The 11,900-nt window shown below is 37.2% G+C and overlaps 1 non-coding gene across 1 annotated transcript; it reads right to left on the bottom strand.

Annotated features, from left to right (window-relative positions):
• Positions 1 to 7,227: 7,227 nt before the first annotated feature.
• LOC112724259 (small nucleolar RNA R71) lies at positions 7,228 to 7,335 on the bottom strand. The gene has a single exon (XR_003163431.1). It is a non-coding gene; the product is annotated as a small nucleolar RNA R71 (small nucleolar RNA).
• Between the last annotated feature and the right edge of the window lie 4,565 nt (positions 7,336 to 11,900).

Below are 11,900 nucleotides of genomic sequence, written 5' to 3'. Positions count from 1 at the left end.
TGAAGAACCCTTGATTTCAAAAGGCCCAGGTAGGCTAGCCTTGTTAAAACCTCTCCAAGCAAAACCCTTGTGGAAAAAATCTTGGTAGTAAAAAAAAGAGTACTAGCATGTCCCTGGTATTAACTGCAATATAACTTTAAGGAAGATACATTCCAAGTGTTAGAGAGATCTTTACCCTCTAGGTTTTGTAGTCGGTAGGCTCCATTGCCGATTACTTCTGTGACTCGGTAAGGGCCCTCCCAATTAGCTGCTAGTTTGCCATGTGATGATGGTTTCCTAGCTTGTTCTGTTTTCCTGAACACAAGGTCATTTACACGGAAGGACCTTGGATGAGTTCTTTAGTTATATCTTCGGGCAATGTGCTATTGCATGGATAAATGTTTGACTGCTGTGGACGATCTGAGTTCTTCAATGAGGTCAAGCTCGGATTGCCGAGCTATGTCTTGTGTAGTTTGGTCGGCCAATGCAGTTCGTAGTGAGGATTGGGAGATCTCCACTGGAATCATTGCATCTGAACCGTAGACTAAACGGAAGGGTGTCTCTTTTGTGGTTGAGTGAATTGTTGTGTTGTATCCCCATATGATCTCTGGAATAAGCTTGGCCCAGAGGCCTTTTGCATCATCCAATTTTTTTCTTAGAGCATGTAAAATTACTTTATTTGTGGCTTCAGCTAACCCATTCGTTTGTGGGTGCTCTACTGATGAGAAGTGTTGTTTGATTTTCAAGTTCTGCAAGAAAGATGTGAATTTTTTATCGGCAAACTGGCGACCATTATCTGTGATAATGTGCTGGGGAATGCCGAATCGACAAATAATATATTTCCAAACAAAGGAAAGCATTTGTTGTGATGTAATCTTGGCTAGAGGTTATGCCTCTATCCATTTGGAAAAATAATCAATTGCTACCACAAGGAATTTTAACTGACCTGCTGCTGTGGGGAAAGGGCCAAGTATATATATGCCCCATTGGTGGAACGGCCAACTTACCTCGGAACAGTGTAGGAGTTCGGCCGGGAGGTGTGTGATCGGACTGTGTTTCTGGCAGTTGTTACAGCTTTTAACCTTTGCTTGGCAATCCTGTCGTATCGTCGGCCAATATAGTCCAGCTCTAAGGATTTTTGAAGACAGACTTCGGGCTCTGAGGTGTGTACCACAGATCCCTTCATGTGCCTCAGTAAGTGCGAGGTCGGCTTCTGTTCTGCAAAGACATTTAAGTAATGGACGAGAGAATCCTCGTCTATATAGGGAATTATTATAAATTGTAAAAAAGGAGGCTTGTCGGTGGAAGTGTCGAGTATTTTCGACGTCGCCTGGCAAGATCCCTGTCTGGAGATACTGTATGTATGGAGATCTCCAATCTGCTTCCTGTGTTACACTTAAGATTTGTGGTAGTTCAATGCTTGGCTTGGGCAGTGTTGACTGATAAAGTGATGACCCATTAGGTTGAGTGCTGGCGAGCTTAGACAGAATGTCAGCTTGGCCATTACTCTCCCTTGGTATGTGCTGTATATCATATTTAGAAAAATTTGAAAGTAAATTTTGTACGATATCCAGGTATTTAGAAAGCAGATGCTCCTTTACTTGGTATAAGTTGTTTATCAGCTGGACGATGAGTAAGGAGTCGCAATATACCTTAAGTTCGGTGATTTTTAGGTCTGCAGCGAGTCTAAAGCCAGCAATTAGCGCTTCATACTCACTTTGATTGTTGCTTGCTTTAAAGAAAAAATTGAGGGAATGTTCGATGACGTTGTCGTGGCTATCATCAAGAATGATACCTGCTCCACACCCTTGTGGGTTTGAGGACCCATCAACGTATAAAGACCATTCGATGGAGTCTTCAGCTGTACATGGTACCGAGAATTCGGCGATAAAGTCGGCCAAAAACTGGGATTTGATGGATGCTCGGCCTTCGTACTTGATGTCAAATTTTGATAGCTCCACCGACCATTTGACTAGTCGGCCAGCCAGCTCAGGTTTTTGAAGGACTTGTCACAAAGGATGATCTGTCCGGACATGGATTTCATGGCTCTGAAAATAGGGTTGGAGTCTTCTAGCTGAGAAGACAAGGGCTAGGGCAAGTTTCTCGATGCTCGGATATCGAAGCTCGGCATTCTGTAATGTTTTGCTGGTAAAATAGATCGGGAACTGTTTCTTTTCCCTTTCTGCAACAAGAGCGGAGCTTATAGCCCAGTTAGTGACTGATAAATATAAGAATAATGGTTCCCCTTGTAAGGGGGTTTGTAAAATTGGTGGTTTTAAAATAGTTTCTTTGATGCTTGTGAATGATTGTTCACAGTCATCAGTCCATTGGAAAGCCTTTTTCTTTTTTAAAGTTTGAAAAAAATATAAAGATTTAGAAGCTAGGCAATGTAAGAATCTAGAGAGTGCAGCAAGTCTCCCAGTTAACCGTTGGACTTCTTTGATAGTGTGTGGACTTGTCATGTCTAAAATAGCTCGGCATTTTTCTGGGTTGGCCTCAATACTTCGGCTAGTGAGCAAGAAGCCGAGAAATTTTCCGCTCTGAACACTAAATGCGCACTTTTCGGGATTTAACCGCATGTTGTATTTTCTTAGCTGTCCGAAGATTTCTGTGAGGTCATCGAGGTGATTTTTGCCGATCTTTGTCTTGGCGACCATATCATCGACATAGACCTCAGTGTTCCTGCCGATTTGTTTGGCAAAGACTTTGTCCATTAGACGTTGATATGTCGCACCTACATTCTTAAGGCCAAATGGCATGACTTTATAACAATAGTTTCCATATTCAGTAATAAAGGCTGTCTTATTTTGATCGGATGGATGCATTTGGATCTGGTTATAACCAGAATATGCATCCATAAAGCTGAGTTTTTCAAAACCAGAGGCATTATCAACTAAACAATCAATAGAGGACAAAGGGTAGGAATATTTGGGGCACGCTTTGTTGAGATCGGTGAAATCAACACACATGCACCATTTACCGTTATGTTTTTTAACCATGACGACATTCGCCAGCCATGTTGTGAATCTGATTTCTCGAATGAAGCCCGCGTTGATGAGCTTCTTGGTTTCTTCTAGGGAGGCTTGTTTTCGGTCATGACCGAGATCCCTCTTTTTCTGTGTTACTGGTCGAACAGACGGGTTGATGAGCGGATAATTTATACGTTTTTTGGCATTGTTTTTACATAGTTTTTAGTATGATTTAGTTAGTTTTTAGTATATTTTTATTAGTTTTTAAATAAAAATCACATTTATGGACTTTACTATGAGTTTGTGTGTTTTTCTGTGATTTCAGGTAATTTCTGGCTGAAATTGAGGGACTTGAGCAAAAATCAGATTCAGATGTTGAAGAAGGACTGCAGATGCTGTTGGATTCTGACCTCCCTGCACTCAAAGTGGATTTTCTGGAGCTACAGATATCCAAATGGTGCGCTCTCAATTGCGTTGGAAAGTAGACATCCAAGGCTTTCCAGAAATATATAATAGTCCATACTTTTCCCGAGTTTAGATGACGCAAACTGGCGTTCAACGCCAGCTTTCTGCCCTATTCTGGAGTTAAACGCCAGAAACAGGTTACAAACTGGCGTTTAACTCCAAGGAAGACCTCTACACGTGAAAGCTTCAATGCTCAGTCCAAGCACACATCAAGTGGGCCCGGAAGTGGATTTCTGCATCATTTACTCATTTCTGTAAACCCTAGTAACTAGTTTAGTATAAATAGGACTTTTTACTATTGTATTGACATCTTTGGATTATCTTTTGATCCTTTGATCATGTTTAGGGGGCTGGCCATTCGGCTATGCCTGGACCTTCATCACTTATGTATTTTCAACGGTAGAGTTTCTACACACCAGAGATTAAGGTGTGGAGCCCTGCTGTTCCTCATGAATTAATGCAAAGTACTATTGTTTTTCTTTTCAATTCAAGCCTATTTCTTCTCTAAGATATTCATTCGCACACAAGAACATGATGAATGTGATGATTATGTGACGCTCATCATCATTCTCACTTATGAACGCGTGCCTGACAAACACTTCCGTTCTACATGTAAACAAGCTTGAATGTGTATCTCTTAGCCTCCTGATCTACGATCAGAGTCTTCGTGGTATAGACTAGAATTATTGGCAGCCATTCTTGAGATCCAGAAAGTATAAACCTTGTCTGTGGTATTCCGAGTAGGATCTGGGAAGGGATGGCTATGACGAGCTTCAAACTCACGAGTGCTGGGCGTAGTGACAGACGCAAAAGGATTACTGAATCCTATTCCAGTATGATCGAGAACCGACAGATAATTAGCCGTGCGGTGACAGCGCATTTTGGACCATTTTCACTGAGAGGACGGGATGTAGCCATTGACAACGGTGATGCCCAACATAAAGCTTGCCATGGAAATGAGTAGGAATGATTGGATGAAGACAGCAGGAAAGCAGAGATTCAGAAGGAACAAAAGCATCTCTATACGCTTATCTGAAATTCTCACCAATGAATTACATAAGTATCTCTATCTTTATTTTACGTTTTATTTATCTTTTAATTATTAAATCTCCATAACCAATTGAATCCGCCTGACTGAGATTTACAAGGTGACCATAGCTTGCTTCAAGCTGACAATCTCCGTGGGATCGACCCTTACTCACGTAAGGTTTATTACTTGGACGACCCAGTGCACTTGCTGGTTAGTTGTGCGAAGTTGTGACAAAGAGCTAAGATTATGAACGTGCATATTAAGTTTTTAGTGCCGTTACCAAGGAATGAACGAACATGATTTTGCCACACCAAGTTTTTGGCGCCGTTGTCGGGGATTGTTTGAGTTTGGACAACTGACGGTTCATCTTGTTGCTCAGATTAGGTACTTTTATTTTAATTTTAAGCTTTTTGTTTTTATTCTTTTTATTTTTTATTTTCAAAAGTATTTTCGAAAAAAAATAATATAAATTATTCTATGGCTTCAAAATTTTTAAGAATGAATTCTAGAGTTTCATGATGATCTGTTGAAGTCTCGCTGGCTGTGAAGCCATGTCTAATCTTTTGGACCGAGATTTCAACTTATCATCACAAGAGTCCGTGGACTCTCATCAATTCAGCTGTTATATGCCTGATTTGTATCTGCTGAAGCTTGGCTGGCCATTGGCCATGTCTAGTGTTTTGGACCGGAGCTTTCACTGAAAGCTTGGCTGGCTAGTGAGCCATGTCTAATTCCTGGACCGAAGCTTTAGACTAACATTGCATAATTCCTGGAATTCTCATTAAAAATTTTGAAATCCTTTTTCCAATTAATTTTCGAAAAAAAATCCAAAAAATTAATCAAATCATAAAAACCAAAAAATATATTGTGTTTCTTGTTTGAGTCTAGTGTCAATTTTTAAGTTTGGTGTCAATCGCATATTTTTTATTTTTCTTTAAATTTTCGAAGAACACATGCATTGAGTTTCTTTCTTGTTCTTCATGATCTTCAAGTTGTTCTTGATGATCTTCTTTGTTTGATCTTTGCATTTTTATATTTTGTGTCTTTTCTTGTTTTTCACATGCATTCTTGAATTATTAGTGTCTAAAGAATAAAAATTTTTTAGGTTTGGTGTCTTGCATGTTTTTCTTTTCTTAAAAATTTTCAAAAATAAGTTCTTAGTGTTCATCTGGACATTCAAAGTGTTCTTGGTGTTTATCTTGACATTCAAAGTGTTCTTACATGCATCATGTGTTTTGATTCATAATTTTCATGTTTTGAGTCTTTTGGTTGTTTTTCTCTTTCATCATTAAAAATTCAAAAATAAAAAAATATCTTTCCCTTTTTTTCTCATAAAACTCGAAAATTTGAGTTGACTTTTTCAAAAAATTTTAAATTTAATTGTTTCTTATGAGTCAAATCAAATTTTCAATTTAAAAATTCTATCTTTTTCAAATCTTTTTCAAAAATCAAATCTTTTTCATTTTTTTCTTTCATATTTTCGAAAATTTTAAACTTTGATTTTCAAAATCTTTTTCTTATTTGCATTTCATATTTTCAAAATTAATGCTAACAATCAATGTGATTGATTCAAAAATTTTTAAGTTTGTCACTTGCCTATTAAGAAAGGTTCAATTTTTAAATTTTAAAATAATATCTTTTTGTTTCTTGTTAGTCAAGTAATCAACTTTAATTTTCAAAAATCAAATCTTTTTAATTTCTCTTTTTTAATCTTTTTCAAAATAAGTTTCAATCACATCTTTTTCAAAATCAATTTCAAAATATTTTCTAACTTCTTATCTTTTCAAAAATTGATTTTCAAATCTTTTTCAATTAACTACTTGACTTTTTGTTTGATTTAAAAGTTTACTATTCCAATCATATCTTTTTCAAAACTACCTAACTAATTCTCTCTCTAATTTTCGAAAATCACCTTCCTCTTTTTCAAAATTCCTTTTTAATTAACTAATTGTTTTAAATTTTAATTTAATTTAATTTCATTTTTTTCTAACCTTAATTTTAAATTAAAAACAAAAATATTTTTATTTTATTTTATTTAATTTTCGAATTCTTCCCTCTCTCATCTCCTTCTAATTATTTATTCATCTACTAACACTTTCCTCCCACTCAAGAATTCGAACCCACTCTTCCCCTCTGTGTTTGGATTCTTATCTTTTCCTTCTTATATTCTTTTCTTCTTATACTTACATAAGGAATCTCTATACTGTGACATAGAGGATTCCATATTTTCTTTTGTGTTCTCTTCTTTTTCATATGAGCAGGAACAAGGATAAGAACATTCTTGTCAAAGCTGATTCTGAACCTGAAAGGACTCTGAAGATGAAGCTAAGGGAAGCTAAAGCACAACTCTCTGGAGAAAATCTGACAGAAATTTTCGAAAAAGGAGGAGACATGGCCGAACCCAACAACAATGCAAGGAAGATGCTTGGTGACTTTATTGCACCAAATTCTAATTTACATGGAAGAAGCATCTCAATCCCTGCCATTGGAGCAAACAATTTTGAGCTAAAGCCTCAATTAGTTTCTCTGATGCAACAGAACTACAAGTTTCATGGACTTCCATCAGAAGATCCTTTTCAGTTCTTAACTGAATTCTTGCAGATCTGTGATACTGTTAAGACCAATGGGGTTGATCCCGAGGTCTACAGGCTTATGCTTTTCCCATTTACTGTAAGAGACAGAGCTAGAATATGGTTGGACTCTCAACATAAAGATAGCCTGAACTCTTGGGATAAGCTGGTCACGGCTTTCTTAGCCAAGTTCTTTCCTCCTCAAAAGCTTAGCAAGCTTAGAGTGGATGTTCAAACCTTCAAACAGAAAGAAGGTGAATCCCTCTATGAAGCTTGGGAGAGATACAAGCAACTGACCAAAAAGTGTCCTTCTGACATGCTTTCAGAATGGACCATCCTGGATATATTCTATGATGGTCTGTCTGAACTATCAAAGATGTCATTGGACCATTCTGCAGGTGGATCCATTCACCTAAAGAAAACGCCTGCAGAAGCTCAGAAACTCATTGATATGGTTGTAAATAACCAGTTCATGTACACTTCTGAAAGGAATCCTGTGAGTAATGGGACGCCTCAGAGGAAGGGAGTTCTTGAAATTGATGCTCTGAATGCCATATTGGCTCAGAACAAAATATTGACCCAGCAAGTCAATATGATTTCTCAGAGTCTGAATGGATTGCAAGCTGCATCCAACAGTACTAAACAGGCATCTTCTGAAGAAGAAGCTTATGATCCTGAGAACCCTGCAATAGCAGAGGTGAATTACATGGGTGAACCCTATAGAAACACCTATAATACCTCATGGAGAAATCATCCAAATTTCTCATGGAAGAATCACCAAAAGCCTCAACAAGGCTTTAATAATGGTGGAAGAAACAGGTTTAGCAATAGCAAGCCTTTTCCATCATCCACTCAGCAATAGACAGAGAATTCTGAGCAGAATCCATCTAGCTTAGCAAATATAGTCTTTGATCTATCTAAGGCCACTCTAAGTTTCATGAATGAAACAAATTCCTCCATTAGAAATTTGGAGGCACAAGTGGGCCAGCTGAGTAAAAGAGTCACTGAAACTCCTCCTAGTACTCTCCCAAGCAATACAGAAGAGAACCCAAAAAGAGAGTGCAAGGCCATTACCTTACTTGGTGTGGCCGAACCCAGAGAGGAGGAGGAGGACGTGAATCCTAGTGAGGAAGACCTCCTGGAACACTCAGTGACCAATAAGGAGTTTCCCTTTGAGGAACCAAAGGAATCTGAGGCTCATCTAGAGACCATAAAGATTCCATTGAACCTCCTTTTACCCTTCATGAGCTCTGATGAGTATTCATCCTCTGAAGAGGATGAAGACATAACTGAAGAGCAAGTTGCTAAATACCTTGGTGCAATCATGAAGCTGAATACCAAATTATTTGGTAATGAGACTTGGGAAGATGAACCTCCCTTGCTCACCAATGAACTGAATGCATTGGATAGGCATCCGTTACCTCAAAAGAATAAGGATCCTGGTAAATTCCTAATTCCCTATAACATAGGCACCATGACCTTTGAGAAGGCTCTGTGTGACCTGGGGTGAGGAATAAACTTAATGCCACTCTCTGTAATGGAGAAACTTGGGATCTTTGAGGTGCAAGCTGCCAGAATCTCATTAGAGATGGCAGACAAATCCATGAAAATGGCTTATGGACAAGTAGAGGACGTATTAGTAAAGGTTGAAGGCTTTTACATCCCTACTGATTTCATAATCCTAGACACTGGGAAGGATGAGGACAGGGACGGACCTAAGCATACAAATGAGGGGGCACTTGCCCCCATGATGTTTTTAATTTTTGTTTTAAAAGATATAGTTATATATAATATGCCCCCACTTCAAATTTTAAATGACCCCACTACAAATAAAATAAATTCAATTAGCTAAAGTTTTAAATTTATTTTTTTATTTTTTTATTTTTTTTATCATTTTGACTATTATTTAACCTAATCAAATTTAATTATTGTACCGTCAATTCTTTATTCTCTTAAACCCTCTTCTTATTTTTATATTTTCAACATTCTTTTTCTATTCCTTGTCTAATGGTCATCTTCTCTTCATCAAAAAGTAAATTTTAAATTCTCCAATTTTTTTTATATAGCTCTCCATGACTCTATGTATCTTTCAATTTTATTATTTTTTTTTTGATATTTTCAATTACAATTTTTAATTCAAACAATTATAGTTTAGGTATCAATCTAATATTTTATTTTTTTCGTGACTTTATATATTTTATTTTATTCTCGATTTATTCATCTTTATTACTTAGTTTTTATCTTTTGTTCTATTATATGTACCTATGTTGCATATAAAATTTTAAAATGAACTGATTAATTTACTAATTTAGAATATATTTTTTATTTTTAAAAATAATGATAAAAAATATTTTAATTATAATATATAATTAAACAGATACATAAAATATTTTATCTAACATTATATCAAAATTAAATTAAAAAATATATAACAAATTTAATTATTTAAAAAAATAAAAAAATTATAAAAATTATGTTTTTATTATTTTATATAAACATACTTTTCATATAAAGATTTAATTTTTCTAATATTTATATATAATTCTAATTTCAAATTATAAATACTAATGTATTATTATGCGCTAATATGCTAGTTAATTCAGTCTTTTATTATTAAATGTGTATAAAAAGATTAGTTAGGATAATAAGTTATCTATATTTTAATTAAAATATTTTAATTTTAAATTTTAGAAATAAAAAAAAAATTTATAAATTATATATAATAAATAGTATTTTAAGAATAAAAATATTCCCTAACTCTTTTTAATTTTTATATCTCCATATAATTAATAATATTTAACAAATTTTATTTAAGGGTTTAGGGTAATTTTATGGGTCCGTCACTGGATGAGGATGAATCCATCATCCTTGGAAGACCCTTCCTAGCCACAGCAAAAGCAATGATTGATGTGGACAGAGGAGAGTTGGTCCTTCAACTGAATAAGGACAACCTTGTGTTTAACACACAAGGATCTCCTACTGTAACCATGGAGAGTAAGCATGAAAAGCTTCTCTCACTGCAGAGTCAACCAAAGCCCCCACAGTCAAACTCTAAGTTTAGTGTTGGGAGGTCCCAACAATGCTCTGATTATCTGCGAGGCTCCATGAGAGCTCACTATCAAGCTATTGACATTAAAGAAGCGCTTGTTGGGAGGCAACCCAATGTTATTTAACTATATCTATTTATTTTCTATTGTTATTTTATGTTTTTTTAGGTTGATGATCATGTGGAGTCACAAAAACTACTGAAAAATTAAAAACAGAATAAAAAAACAGCAGAAGAAATAGCACACCCTGGAGGAAGAGCACTCTGGCGTTTAAACGCCAGAAACAAGCATCTGTCTGGCGTTTAACGCCAGAAACAAGCATCAATCTGGCGTTAAACGCCAGAAACAGGCTACATTTGGGCGTTTAACGCCAGAAACAGGCAGCAATCTGGCGTTAAACGCCAGTATTGCATACAAAGGGCTTTTTACACGCCTAATTGGAGCAGGAATGTTAAGTCCTTGACCCCACTGGATCTATGGACCCCACAGGATCCCCACCTACCCTAATTCTCTCTCCTCACACCTCTTCATAACCCTCTTCCCCAAATACCCTTCACCAATCACCTCAATCACTCTTCCCCATCACCTCTTCACCACTCACATCCCTCCTCTCTTCCCCAAAAAAACCCCACCTACCTCCAAAATTCAAACTCTTTTCCCTCCCAAACCCAACCCTAATGGTCGAACCCTAAACCTTCCCCCACTGCTATATAAACCCCTCATTCCTTCTTCTTTTTCACCCAACACAACCCTTTCTTCTTCCCCTTGGCCGAATACACACCTCTCTCCCTCTCCTCCATTTTTCTTCCTCTTCTCCTTCTTTCTTTCTTCTTTTGCTCGGGGACGAGCAAACATTTTAAATTTGGTGTGGTAAAAGCATTACTTTTTGTTTTTCCATAACCATTAATGGCACCTAAGGCCAGAGAAACCTCAAGAAAGAGGAAAGGGAAGGCAATTGCTTCCACCTCTGAGTCATGGGAGATGAAGAGATTCATCTCAAAGGTCCATCAAGACCACTTCTATGAAGTTGTGGCCAAGAAGAAAGTGATCCCTGAGGTTCCTTTCAAGCTCAAAAAGAGCGAATATCCGGAGATCCGACAAGAGATTAGAAGAAGAGGATGGGAAGTTCTCTCTAATCCTATTCAACAAATCGGGATCTTAATGGTTCAAGAGTTCTATGAAAATGCATGGATCACTAGGAACCATAATCAAAGTGTGAACCCGAATCCAAAGAATTGGCTTTCCATGGTTCGGGGGAAATATTTAGATTTCAGTCCGGAAAATATAAGGTTGGGGTTCAACTTGCCAATGATGCAAGAAAATGCACGCCCCTACACTAGAAGGGTCAACTTTGATCAAAGGTTGGACCAAGTCTTCATGGACATATGTATGGAAGGAGCTCAATGGAAAGTTGACTCAAGAGGCAAGCCGGTTCAATTGAGAAGACTGGACCTTAAGCCTGTAGCTAGAGGATGGTTGGAGTTCATTCAACGCTCAATCATTCCTACTAGCAACCGGTCTGAAGTTATTATAGACCGGGCCATCATGATCCATAGTATCATGATTGGGGAGGAAGTGGAAGTTCATGAGATTATACCTCAAGAACTCTATAAGGTGGCTGACAAGTCTTCCACTTTGGCAAGGTTAGCCTTTCCTCACCTCATATGCCACCTTTGCAATTCGGCGGAGTTGACATAGAGGGAGACATCCTCATTGATGAGGATAAGCCCATCACTAAGAAAAGGATAGAGCAAACAAGAGATCATGGACCTCAACAAGAGCATGAGGAAATTCCTCACCATGAAATCCCTGAGATGCCTCAAGGGATACACTTCCCTCC

Source organism: Arachis hypogaea, chromosome 11 (genome assembly GCF_003086295.3).
Source record: "Arachis hypogaea cultivar Tifrunner chromosome 11, arahy.Tifrunner.gnm2.J5K5, whole genome shotgun sequence".
Taxonomy (NCBI): Eukaryota; Viridiplantae; Streptophyta; class Magnoliopsida; order Fabales; family Fabaceae; genus Arachis; species Arachis hypogaea.
This window is presented reverse-complemented; position numbering and strand designations above follow the sequence as displayed.